General features: G+C 58.0%; 1 long non-coding RNA gene across 2 annotated transcripts; it reads left to right on the forward strand.

Annotated features, from left to right (window-relative positions):
- The first annotated feature begins 2,778 nt into the window (after positions 1–2,778).
- LOC308040375 lies at positions 2,779–6,684 on the forward strand. Of its 2 annotated transcripts, none has more exons than XR_013922119.1 (4): positions 2,779–3,375; positions 3,775–4,814; positions 5,114–5,234; positions 5,762–6,684. It is a non-coding gene; the product is annotated as an uncharacterized lncRNA (long non-coding RNA). The 2 variants fall into 2 exon arrangements; XR_013922120.1 differs by having other exon boundaries at positions 3,775–3,960.
- Positions 6,685–9,930: the final 3,246 nt, after the last annotated feature.

Below are 9,930 nucleotides of genomic sequence, written 5' to 3' on the forward strand. Positions count from 1 at the left end.
TTCTCAGGCAGAAAAGGGCAGTCCAGGAGCAGTCCCCTTTGGGCAGATAAACGGGGTCAGGGAACTTTACAGCGCCACGCCAGCGTGCGCCGGGCAGGGCAGCTCCAGCCCGCGTCTGTTGTCGCGTAGTTCGGGAAGCGCGCCTCGCGCCTGTCAGACGATCCTGGGCTACCGTTGCGCTCCAGGGGCACGAAAGCCATTTCAAGCGCCATCCCGGGGTCTGGCAAGCCGGTGCCGATCGGGGTAGCACCAATCGGGTGCTGGTTTTCTTGTATCGACAGCCGAAAGGGTGCACGGTTCTTGCATCTTGAACGTTTCCGGTCAGTTGTGTTTTATGGTGTAGTTCTGGGCTGCGACAGCAGCTCTGCTCTCTACCCATCCAGTCTAAGGGACTGGCACTTCTTCCCAGCATCTTGAAGGTTTGAAGTCTTGCAGCAGCTTCTCTGTGCGTTTGCGCCAGAGCTGCCGTCTCATAAGGGGCCCTCACCAAGGAGGAGCAGTAGATGTGGTGCCCCCGCCCTGGGAGGTAGACCTGGGGGCCCCCGCCCTGGGAGGTAGACCTGGGGGCCCCTGCCCTGGGAGGTAGACCTGGGGGCCCCCGCCCTGGGAGGTAGACCTGGGGGCCCCCGCCCTGGGAGGTAGACCTGGGGGCCCCTTGGGAGGGTTAATCCCAATCCTCGTTTTTTTTGGCAAGCCGGCCCTCGGCACCTCTCCGGTGGCCCCTGCGCAAGGAGCAGGCTCAGGCAGGGGTGAGCTACGGTGGTAACGGCCGCTGCTTCTTCTTTCCCGCTCCCAGAGGCCACGCTGAGGATGTGGCCGTTCGCTGCCCCCCCGGGGATGCCGTGGGCTGCGCCCGCCTCGGACTGGCGAGGCTCGTCTCGCAGCGCAGAGGGCAAAGGGACGGGGGAGCGCGTCCCGTCCGTGGACGGGTGCTGGCGCGGCTGGAGCCGGAGAGGTTGGGGAGAGGTAAAGAGGAGGAAACGCGGGGCCGTGGGCCCGACGTCTGCTTCCTGCGGCGGGCAAGAGAGAGAGCCCCTCTCTGCGGAGGGCGAAGGGTCCCTCTGCGTGGCGTGCGGCGGGCCAGGCCGGCAACGCGCGCGGCAGGGTCCGTGCGCGTATCCTGGAGCGGGACGGCTGCGTGGCGAGCGAGCCGGCGAGGCTGCGTGTCCCCGAAGCCTCGTCTCGTGGGAGCCCTGACACCCCACCGTGTTCTCCTAGGCTGAGGACGGCCGAGCGCCTCGAGGGAGGAGAGGAGCGTCTGAGCTGTTAGAAGCCTCCTGGCAGCCACGGAAAGCGAGAGCCGCTGTGAGTCCCTGGCCCTCGGGGCCTCGTCCCCGGCTTGTGTGTCCTGGTGCCTCCCTGCCCCTCCGTCTCCTTTTTCCCCACGCTTTCTCTGGCCCGTTGTGGCCCCCGCTGCTCTGCCGCCCCCGCTGCTCTCTTCCTCTCTGCGTCTGTACGTGCTGCTCTGTCCCCCGACCTTCCTGTCTTTCTCTTTCCTTCCTCCCTCCCTCCGCCTTGTCTCTCTGTGCCTTTCTCGTGCTCCGCGTTGCTGGCTTTCTTCATTCTGTACGGCGCTGTTCCCGTCCTCGTTCCTGTTCTGAGCCTTCGTGCTGCCCCCCGCCCCGTTTTTGTCTTGTTTTGTTGTTTTTTCCCTGCCCTCCGTCTCTCCGCGGGGCTCCTCGTTCCTCTCTTTCCTCCTCCAGCCCCCTGTGCTCCCCGCCGTCTCTCTGGCTCTGCCATCGGTTTTGCCCGTTGCTCTCCCTCTTGCTTCCCGTTGATAGGAGGAGCAAAAGTCTTTTAGAAAGCCCTCGGCATGAGGTAGCAAGACTAGGCCTAACGTAACAGAAACCTAACGGAGCAAAACTAGCTCTGTAGGGACTGGAGGTGGGGCAAAGCGGGATGTCCTTGGCTCGCAGGCTGGGAAGAGGGAACGTTCCACTGACTGGAGAAGGAGCTACTGGAGTAGCAGCACCAAGTGGCAGTGGGCGTGCTCAAGAGATGAGGTCGAGAAGCCGACACCGGGGCGGGGGGGCACCGGGGACCACTGGAGACCCTTGACGGACACTCTGGCGTACCGACGATGGACTGCCAGCGGAGGGTGGCGTTATGGAAAGCGCTTCTGTTTAAGGCATTAACTAAGCGCTAGCAGCAAATGAATGTGCAATAGGTGTATGTCATAAATACCAAGGAGCGTGAGTCACGTGCACGCTCGATGACAGGGGCGATCCTCTGAGCGTGCGGCGCGCTGTATTGAAATTGCCTGCCGTTTAACGCTTTCAGAGCAGCGTTAAAGAGTCTTTTTTGCCGACTTTTTGGTATCTCCCCGCGTCCCGTGGCTTCTCGCTGCGTCCCCGTGTCCCGCTCCCCGCCCGTGGCCGCGTTCCTCTCTGTCCCGTTGGCCGTGCCGGGCTTTTTTGCCCCGTCTCCGCCCCGCCGCGCCGATTTGTTTCTTCCTCTGCCCTGTTCCTCGGTGCTCTTCCGGCCTCTTTTCCGCTGTCCCCCCCGCTGCTCTGTTCTCTGCCTTGTTTTTTCAGATGCCTGTCCCTGCTTTCTCTTCTCGCCTTTGCGGAGAAGCTGCCGGGGGGCAGAGCCGCTGTTTGACCCGCGGGGTTCGCAGTCAGGTCTCTGCGTGTCAGTGTCCGTCCCCCCGACGGGGGTCAGGTCCCCGTTTGTGTGCAAACAACATCCCTCCCTCGGTGCCTCCTTAGAACGTTTAATGGTGTAAATATTGCTACTGCTAACGTTGTCGGTGCGGCTTCTTTCCTCAGCGGATCCGTCTTGCGGTCGGTGGCCCACGAGTGCTTGGCAACGGCAGAAGCGGCTTGAAGGGACCGGCCGCTGGAGGGTGCCGAAGGCTCCTGGGTCGCTGACGGGAGCGGCTTTGCGTAAAGCCAGGGGTACGCGAAGCCGGGCGTGCGGTGACGGCTGCCCAGCGGGTAATGGAAGCGAAACCTTTACCTGCAGGGACTTCTGCCCAGAAAGCTGAAGAAATTGCTCTCACGCGAGCTTGAGAATTACGCAAAGAGAAGAAGATTAATATTTGCACGGATCCTAAGCAGGTTTTTCGCATGGTGCGTGCCCTTGAAGCCATTTGAAAAGAATCAAGTTTATTCACAGCACAAGGAAGGCGGATTGAACATGATGCTCCAGTTGCTGGAAGCTGTGCTGTTGCTAGAAAAGCCGCCGCCACGCGTTGCAAAGGGCCTCGGAAGGGAAACACTGGTCAGGAAACTGTAACAAAGAGGCTAAGAAATGAATAGGAGATTTCTAGCCGAATTAGAATTAGGGTCCAAAGAAGCTGTCACCGGCGACGGGAGGGCAGCGGTGCCTCGCGGCGTGAGGAGCTGATGCGCTCTGTCGAGATTAGGCGAAAAGGTAAGAGCGAATTTATAAACTCTTTGCGAACGAGTGACCCGGCAATGTGAAACGTGTCTAGAAAACCACCTTAGTACTGGATACAGGGTACAGACAAGAGCAACTGGACGAGGGAAATGTAGCAGGGCAACTCTGGCCAATAGAGTTCTCCAAAGTGCCTGGAAAAGGGGGGGTATCGATGTTGGCCGGCACGAACAGGTCCCTTCTCAGGCTGGCCGGCAGCATTGCCGTGCCGGGGGGCAGCTGCCGGGCTGTGGGCCGGGGGCTGCGGCTGTTTGGGGCGCTGCCCCCGCTTTGTTTTCCTAGGGGAGCCCCGCCCCGTTTTGGGGGGTGGTGGTACGTGCACGTGTAAGTGACACGATGTTCCCAGCTGCTTTGTTCTCTGCCTTGTTTTTTCAGACGCCTGTCCCTGTTTTCTCGCTTTTGAAGAGAAGCTGCCAAGTTAACGTATGCTGCGCTGAAGTTATAGAAGATGTAGCCCTCCTTAAGCGGTTGACGTGCGGGAAAGGCTTTCTGACCGCCTGCACGGCGAGGGGACGTTTTTCGCCTTTCGGATCCTTCTGCACGACAAGAGGGAGACGGAAGGTTAAGTAACACGTTGTTTAGAAGCTGAGAGCTTAGTTTGTATTTAACTAAGAATTCACAGATGCGTGGTCAGCGAGAAACTAAAGGGTTATAAGTAAGCTCATGAAATGAAGTAAAGAACGCGGCTTAGCCTTGGTTTTTGACTATGCACTGGAACGGCAATAACTACAGCAGGAGCTGCCGCGGCTTTAACGCGCAAGGGGCGTGAGCGTTGCGAAGCCGCCTGCGTTGCAGAGTGTCCTGATTGCGGTGCTGAGTGTTGGATAGATTGGAGCTGCGTAGCGGAATTGTTTTGTTTTGGAGAGGGTGGGATCAAGTTGGAGCACAGCTTGTGAGGGCGGTATGTCGTGGGTAGGCTTTAGTATTATGCGTGGAGCGGTGCTGTAAGCGTTGCTAGTTATTGCCTGTCTTTGTTCCAAGATGAGCCGCGTCGTTCTGCGTGACGCGTAACGGGAGGACGGCGTAGGAGCGTCATTGTGAGAAAGAGCCCGTTGGGGGGTATTTTAGCTGGCAGGAAAGAGACTGGGGAACCGCCCGCTGATAATGCGAGTAGAGCAGCCTCGATGAGATGTGATGAGCAGAGGCCGTTGCATAAAGTGGACAAGGAAGGAAAGGCTGCGGGCAAAGCGCGGCGCTGCAGCCGGCCGCCCCAGGGCGGAACTCTGCTGTGGAATTCCTGTGTTTCAGAGGGGGAGCTGTGACCACCCCATGCTCAGCAGAGCCCCCAGCCCAGGTCGGGGGAGCAGGACTCGCGGCACCGTCCTCCGTCCCCAGCGTGCCGGGGTGCGGCTGCCGGCCTGTGGGACATGGCTGCGGCTGTTCGTGGCGCTGCCCCCCCGTTTTTGGGGGCTCTGGTATGTACATAGGTAAATGGCATTTTAAAGTAATGAGCTGGCAGCTGGGGCTGTTTTCCTTTTCTACCTTTTTTTTTTGGAATGAATAAATGGGGGGACTCAGGGCGTGACCATGATGTTACTGGAGGAGCAGGCCAGCGAGAGGTGGGGGCTTACAGCCCCAAAATGCCTGAAGATTCATGGGCGGGGTGTTCAGTGGTACTGTGGGGAGGAGAAATTACTCCCCATCCCCTGCAGGATAAACAGAACAATCCCACATCAAAGCTGTCCTAGAGAAATACTCACTGTTTGTCATTCAGGTTCTAGAACGGCCCAATGTCCTGTTAAAGGTTGTGGTGGTGCGGGTCAGGGATCCTCAGGCTGTGCCGGGACCACAGGACGGCTGCTGGTGGAACCGAAGACAAAGACAACTTCTCAGAGGTAAGAACCTTCCGATTTGTTCCCCTCAGGACACATCCCTTTGCCTCTGGACCCCTCACAAGCTTACTCGCCCCCTGGTTCCCTCAGAAACCCATTTCCTTCCAGTTCCTCTGCGATTACCCTGCCTGCCTTTGGGTCCCTGCAGGCTCTTTGGTGGCATCACGGTGCCTGTTTGACCTTTGCCCCATTAAATTCCCCTCAAAACTTGCCCATTTGCTCTTGACACATCCCAGAGGCCTCATTTTTCCCTCTTGTCTCCTCTCAGGACCGCCCATCTGTTGGCCCCTGTCGAAGGTTTAGATTGCGGGGTGACAGTAAAACCGTGGCAGACGTATTGTTAACCCCCTCTCTCCCCCACTTCCCCCTTTTGCCCCTCCCTCTCCCCTTTCCCACTCAGGACAGGCGATCGAGAGGGAAAGAAGGACAGAGAGAAGAGAGTTGGAAAAATTAACAATGTTTTACTAATGCTACTAATAAGAATAGAGAAAATCATACCAAATATACAAAACCAATCTTTAATGTCTCAGCACCTGCAGAGCCGGCACCCGAAGTCCTGGACTGGACTCTGCAGACAACTGGAGCTGGATTCAGTTTCTCACTAGGCCTCAGTTCGCAGGGACGACTAGCAAGGTCCTCTCCTAATGTCACCATAAGCAGAAGGGACGAAAAGGGGCCAAGAGGACAAGATCCTCGTGATCTCCCACTTTTATATGAAGTATTCACGTGAATGGGATGTTATACACCGTTGGTCAGTTTCTTGGTCACCTGTTTCTTGTTGCCCCTCTTGCAAGATGTGAATCTGTCCTTAGCAACAAGTTAGCATTCCATTGCTCTGTTTACCAAAACAGGTATCTGGTTCTCCAGGAAAATGCAGCTAATGTGAAGCTTTAGCTGACAGGCAAATTCACTAAAAGAGAAACTTGTTTTTTAACAAAACCAGGACAGCCCCCCACCGCGATCCCCTCAGAACTCCTCTGATTCCCATCTGCTCCTCTCAGGACAGCTGAGCTTGTCTTTTGGGGCCCCTGAGAGCCCCCATTTACCTCCTTTGACCTACCTTTGTTGTCATTCCCAGCCGATCCTGGTGTTTTCCGTCCTTCGGGACTTACTTATTACTGTTGTGAGAGTCAGAGAGAAAATGAGGAGTCTCTGTGACTTACAACTGTCATTGTTGATCTACAGTATATTAGAGGCGGATTCTTGCAGGATTTATTGCTGCCTTGTCCTTCGCTCCTCCCCAGAACGTAGCGCTGGTGCGAGTTCCCCAGTACACGTGTGTGTGTCCAGCCGGGTACGTCTGCGGGTGAGCGCGTCAGGGTGGGCAGACGGCTGGATGGACGCGCAACTCAGAGACAGTGTTGCTGCGCAGCTGCTAAGGACAGCGCGTGTCCCGTGCAGAATAACATCCTTTGCGCTCCGTGTGCGTGTTCCTCCTTTGAAATGAAGTTGCGCTGCCCGATGTTTCACGTTGCGTGCGGTACCTGCTGGGCTGAGTCTCCTCCCTGCGCTCCGGTCGGTTCCATGCGCTGCCGCAGCCTCGGCAGCACCGTGGGGTTCGTTGGATGCGTTGCTGGCGGAGCCGGCACCGACAGTCTCTGGACACGTCGAGGCGCTGCGGTGGGTTTTCCTGGAAATTCCAGGGTCCTTGTGTTTTATTATTGTAACTGCTTACTTACTGTAAGACATTTAGAATTAAAACTTAAATAAGAGTAACCAGAAGAGTCTTTGGGAGTAAATAATGCCTCTCATCTACTCTAGCTGTTACTCAAGACTCTGCAGACAGTAATTATCCCCAATTTATGTAGTAAAATTTAAAAGAGTGGAATATAAATACTGGAGCACTAATTGGAAGTAATACCTGTAGAGAAAAAGCCTCTAGTTTATATCTATAATAAAAAATAATGTGTGCTAGTTAATCTGCCTGGTAGTAATGTAATGATGAAAATGTTAAAGTGTAAATAAATGAAATTATTTAGGCGTGAGCAATAACTAAATTTAATTTCAGCTATTACTTGGTGAACTAGGCAGCGGTTATTCCCAATCTGAGTCCTCGTTTAAAAAGCACATTGTTTGGAATTCCTTTTAAATGATAAAGGCAGAAAACTAATGTAGAGTCATTGGTAGCTACATTTGAACAACCGTTATGAAATAAACTGCAGGCACGAATGACTGCATAGGAAACAAAATAAGGAAGCTTTAGATGTTAAACAGCAGTGGAAAGTAATCGGGAGTGTTTCGTATTTAAATTATAACAGAGCCATGAGATTGGAGGCAACAAAGCTCAGAACCAAACGGAGTCAAAACGTTACTTTTTTTTTTTTTTTAAAGAGAAGTTAAAAGGAACCACTAAATAGTGGCTGTTTATAAATAGAGGCAGTAAAGAGTTCCCAAGCAGTAATGATTCCCAACAGAACAGTAAAAGATATTTTGATGTAAAATAAAATTAGAAAACAGTCTGAATTTAAGCACAGCTTTTTTGGGGTTGTGCAAAAACATGACGGCTATTAATTACCTCTGAGTTAAAATAAAAAGACAGCAAACTCGCTGTGGTTAACAACAGTTAATTTTAATTTTTCAGTGTGCTATCCAGTCCGGCCTCTCCCTCCAAGGGCGTGGCCTGAGAAAGCCACACCCCCAACTCCACCCTGTCCCAGCTCCGCCCCTGCCGGTCTGTGCCCTCCCCGAGGCGCGTGTCCCTTACAGACCCCTTCCCTTTCATCGCGCCCACCCCCCAGCAGCACGGTGCATCGAAGCCCCGCCCACAGCTCCACCCCCAAACTCAGCCCCTGCTAACCCACACCCCCTCAGAGCACGTGCTGTACAGAGCCCACCCTTATCTCGGCTCCACCCCTCCTTTCCTAAGCCACGCCCCCCTCGGGCGTGTCCCTCTCCCTTCCCCAAGAGGCTCCTCCTATGGGGGCGTGGCACACGGAGGCTGCACCCCCTGCCCACTTTCCTCAAGCAGGCCTCCCAATGGGCGTTTCTTCACAGTCCCCGCCCCTCAGCACTGACCCCACCCCGGTGGGTGGGGCCGCACTCAGCTGCGCGCGGCCTCCCGCCCCCCCCCAACAGGTGACCCCAAAGTAACTCCGTGGCTGCCCCACAGGTACCGCTATAGCAGCGCTGTTCCTGCCCCGTAAGAGCTCCAGACTCGCCTCTGAAGAGCCCCTTGGCAGCCACTGAAGTGCCCCACAGGTTATCACCACAGCCGCCCCATCCTGCCCCACGGCCGCCGCTGCGGGATCCCTGGAGCCCCCGGCCCTACAGCGCGCGGTCTCGCTCCCCCGGTGCCCTTGAAGCCACGTCCTGGCCGCGGCCGGAGCAGCCGCCGCTTTCCGCCCCCCCATCCCCCGATCGCCGCTGCTGCCGCGGCCGGAGCAGCCGCCGCTTTCCGCCCCCCCAACATCCCCCGATCGCCGCTGCTGCCGCGGCCGGAGCAGCCGCCGCTTTCCGCCCCCCCAACATCCCCCGATCGCCGCTGCTGCCGCGGCCGGAGCAGCCGCCGCTTTCCGCCCCCCACATCCCCCGATCGCTGCTGCTGCCGCGGCCGGAGCAGCCGCCGCTTTCCGCCCCCCATATCCCCCGATCGCCGCTGCTGCCGCGGCCGGAGGAGCCGCCGCTTTCCGCCCCCCCACATCCCCCGATCGCTGCTGCTGCCGCGGCCGGAGGAGCCGCCGCTTTCCGCCCCCCCACATCCCCCGATCGCTGCTGCCGCCGCGGCCGCAGGAGCCGTCGCTTTCCGCCCCCCCCACATCCCCCGATCGCTGCTGCTGCCGCGGCTGGAGCAGCCGCCGCTTTCCGCCCCCCACATCCCCCGATCGCTGCTGCTGCCGCGGCCGGAGCAGCCGCCGCTTTCCGCCCCCCCTACATCCCCCGATCGCTGCTGCTGCTGCAGGAGCCGCCGCTTTCCGCCCCCCCACATCCCCCGATCGCTGCTGCCGCCGCGGCCGCAGGAGCCGTCGCTTTCCGCCCCCCCCACATCCCCCGATCGCTGCTGCTGCCGCGGCCGGAGCAGCCGCCGCTTTCCGCCCCCCACATCCCCCGATCGCTGCTGCTGCCGCGGCCGGAGCAGCCGCCGCTTTCCGCCCCCCCTACATCCCCCGATCGCTGCTGCTGCTGCAGGAGCCGCCGCTTTTCCGCCCCCTACGTCCCCCGATCCCTGCTGCTGCCGCCGGTTTTCCGCCTAGCCCCAACTGTCCTCCTTCGTCCTCAATCGCCGCCACATGCCGCCATAACGTCTCCTCTTCCGCCATCTTGTCTTCCCCTTCTGTTCGCGTTCGCTATTTTATACCGAGGGAGGGAGGAGGCGCTCGCTGATTGGCTGAGGTATCAGCCGCGGAAGTCGCCCATTGGCTCATCCCCACGTGGCATTCCCCGTGAGGGTGGGAGAAAGGCGCTGATTGGTCATCCTGTCGCTGAGGGGAGGAAGGCCTGATTGACGTTCGCAGTACCAGGCGCTGATTCGCTAGCGCCCCTGAGGTAGAAGAGGCGCTCATTGGTCGCCGTTTTCCCGCCGGCGTTCGCCCATAGCAACGAAGCGCTGATTGGGCAGCGCGGCTGAGGGGGGAGGCTCGTCCATTGGCCGGAGGGCGGGCGGGGGGCGGGACTGGGCGGGACAAGGAGGTGATAAAGGGGGCGGTGCAGAGCGCGCGCAAGACTGGAAACGTGGAGGCGGCAGCGGCTGCGGGAGCTCCTG

Source organism: Nesoenas mayeri (genome assembly GCF_963082525.1).
Source record: "Nesoenas mayeri genome assembly, chromosome: 4".
NCBI lineage: Eukaryota > Metazoa > Chordata > Aves > Columbiformes > Columbidae > Nesoenas > Nesoenas mayeri.